Raw genomic sequence first — 3,488 nt, 5'->3', positions numbered from 1 at the left:
GATTAATAGATAGACAGATTAATAGATAGATAGATTAATAGATAGACAGATTTATAGATAGACAGATTAATAGATGGATAGATTTATAGATAGACAGATTCATAGATAGATAGATAGATAGATAGATAGATAGATAGATAGATAGATAGATAGATAGATAGATGAGTTTGAATGGATTAGAAATAGTACATAGAAGAGAAGCCTGATTGAGTCTCAAAGGATTCTGGCAGTTTAAATTTGAATTTTGACAGTTGGAGTTTGAAAAGTCTTGGCTCATTTGAACATTCCGTCAATGTAAGTCAATGAGATTTTTCCCCAATTTTAATCGGCATTTTTAGGAAAACCGTAAGTCCGATCAGTTAGAAAAGATATAGCAACTCGAGTCAGACCAGACTGAAGATATGGGCTGAGTTTGGAGTTTGTAGAGTTAAAGCTCTAGGAGGAGTAGCAGTCAGAAATTTTTTGTCTCAGAAGAAGAATAATATTAAGTTTAAATAGAATATCAGTAAGTTGGCTTTCTCAAGCCAACTTAATAATATAAAACTCAGGGCTCGCTGCAAACAATTTTAAGCTGCTTTAACTAATTCTTATTTAGTTACTAGTTCCACAGAAAATTTACCTTTAGTCAAATTTCTCTCTTTGAATTGTTTTCTGAGTTGTTATTTTATTAGCGGGCTCATCTAAAATAGTTTCATAGTCCATTCAGCTAAAATGTTTTAATTGGTTAAACATTTAGCAAACTACAGCAAGTTATGTCAATTAAAATTTAAGCATTTACTTGATGTGAGGCCTCTGGTTGAACAGACACAACAGAACCACAGAATCAACAGATTCCAGAAGAGTCTGGAAAACACCTCATTACCCGCTGTGAGCTGTAAAACTGATCAATCGCCCTCACATGAGTGAGTCACCAACGGCGCCTCTTGGTCTGAATCCCCTCTCTCTCTTATCTCCTCGGGTGGTGAACCAGCGATAGACTTATCCAGTCAAGAGAACAGAGAACTCTTGTTCTCTGCTGGGACCACTTAAAACCACAAACGGCGTATCTCACATTTTGACCAGCCTTGGTTAAACCCCTGTAAGAAACACAGGAATACACCAATTTACAGATACTCCCCCTCCTGAGACCATCCCAGGAACAGATGCTCAGGGTCACTCATGACCAGCTATGCAAAAATGAGTCTATGTCATTAGCTTTTACCAGTTGTTATCGGGGAATAACAGACCTTGGGATGTCACGACTGACCAATCAGAATCAGGCACTCCACAGAGCCGTGTTATAATTTATTTAAAGCTCAGCCACCACAAATTCAGACTTAACACCTATTATTTACTTTCAAATGTCGACAGATAACACTGGCATCTAACAGTGGCCTTGGTAAAAAGCAATTCATAAAAAAAAAATAAAAAAAAAGGATATGCATAAACCCAAATAGGAAATAAAACAGTTATCAAATAAGCATGTGTCATATTTTGCATGAACTCCTGAAACATTGTTGTCTCATTTTAGAGCATCAATGCAATTTATCAAAAAAAGGAAATATGAAAAAAAAAAATGTGATTCTGTCTTTTCCCATCCTACTTGGGATAAACTTCAGTTTATTTTTTGTGACTCTGTTGTGAAAACTCAGTCATTTTTTGGTAACGTTTTCTACATGAAATTATACCACATAATATACATACTGTCACAGTTCTGTCTGTTTTTGTCCTTGGTTTTTCCCATTTGTCTTCCCCCCATTTATCTGTGTGATTTGGTTTAGCCCATCATTGTGATTCCCTGCACCTGTCCTTGCATTATTAGTCACCTGTGTCACCTGTGTTTGATAATTAGTTTGTCTTTAAGAGTCTGTGTTTGAGTTCAGTTCTTTGTCGGTCCTTTTCGTGAATAGATGTGTGTGAATGTTCCTGCCTTGTTCCTCTTGGAGACTTATATTAAATATATTGTATTTTGTAAATATCTTCTATCGTCTATCGTCTCGTCTCGTCCTGCACGCACCCCTAACATAAGGACCGACCAAAACAGTTTATATCCGGCACTTTTCCCTGCGTTTCTTTTTTCTCAGTGTTTGTTTTTTCAGTTTATTATGGACCCTACTGTTTTCCTGATCCTCCTGAGGCAGGGGGAACGCTCTCTTGAGGACCACACCCGTGACTATCTCCTCCTGGCAAACCATTCCAGCTTCCCGGATAGCAGCCTCTGCAAGTTCTACTTCATCGAACTGAATTCTACCACCAAGGCGCTTCTATCCGTGAGGGTCCTCAAGAGAGCCTGCCGGATTACATCGAGTGGGTGCTGGCGTCCTGTCAATCATCATGGACCATCGACTTCGTTGAAGAGGACGTCAGCCCCACTCCTGACCCAGAACCCAGCCAAACATCACCCCGACAAGCGGAGTTGCAGCCCAAGCCCACCGCAGATGGAGAGCCAGAGCCGAGAGCGCCAGAGCCTGACCCATCTGACCAGGTGCGAGAGCCGACTACAACATCTGTGACGGTGGATTGCCACGTGGAGCAAGAGAGGGCGATAGAGAGCCCTGCCCACTGCACCACCACTGGGGGTGAGCTTGAGCATCATTCTGGGGATCTCATAGACTTCTTTTCAGAAGTTTCAGCAAAGAACTCTGAGGATCTTATTGACTTTTTCACCGAACCATCTGTCTGCCTGGAATTCCCACCCACTCACCCTCTGTCATCTACATCCATGTGTGCCAGATATTTACAAAATACAATATATTTAATATAAATCTCCCAGAGGAACAAGGCAGGAACAAAGCAGGAACATTCACACACATCTATTCACGAAAAGGACCGACAAAGAACTGAACTCAAACACAGACTCTTAAAGACAAACTAATTATCAAACACAGGTGACTAATAATTACAAGGACAGGTGCAGGGAATCACAATGATGGGCTAAACCAAATCACACAGATAAAATGGGGGAAGACAAATGGGAAAAACCAAGGACAAAAACAGACAGAACTGTGACATTACGCCCCCCTCCGAATAGGCGCGTCCTCGTGCCGTAGAAGAGAAAAAAAAAAAACGAGAGGGGCGGAAACCCAGAAACATAGAGTCCACGAGGGGGCTGTCACTGTCCCCTGACAGCCCCTCAGCTCATCCTCAGCCCACCACCTGTGCAGTGGGCTCGCCGCAGGGCTGCCAGCTTCCATCGGCGTCTCTACTGGAGGATCCCTCTGCTCCGTCTCCAGCCTCCGAGACCAGGACTCTGCCTCGGCCCTCCGACCCTGCGGCTCCACCACGGCTCTCAGCGTCCTCGTCTACAGCGTCGCCCGTCGGTCCACCAGCTCCATCGTCTCTCCGCCCTGGTCAGTCGTCACCCCATCGTCACCTCAGGACTCTGCTCCTCCGGCTGTGCCTCGTCGCGCCGTCCCACCGGCTCCTTGGGACTCCTCCTTCCTGCGGGCACAGCCTCCATCCTCTGTCGCTCCGGCTCCGCCGCAGATCTCCGGAACTCCTTCTCCACC

The sequence above is a fragment of the Garra rufa genome, chromosome 23, assembly GCF_049309525.1.
Source record: "Garra rufa chromosome 23, GarRuf1.0, whole genome shotgun sequence".
In the NCBI taxonomy this organism is placed as follows: domain Eukaryota; kingdom Metazoa; phylum Chordata; class Actinopteri; order Cypriniformes; family Cyprinidae; genus Garra; species Garra rufa.
The sequence above is the reverse complement of the archived record's forward strand: the minus strand, read 5'-3'. Positions refer to the sequence as shown.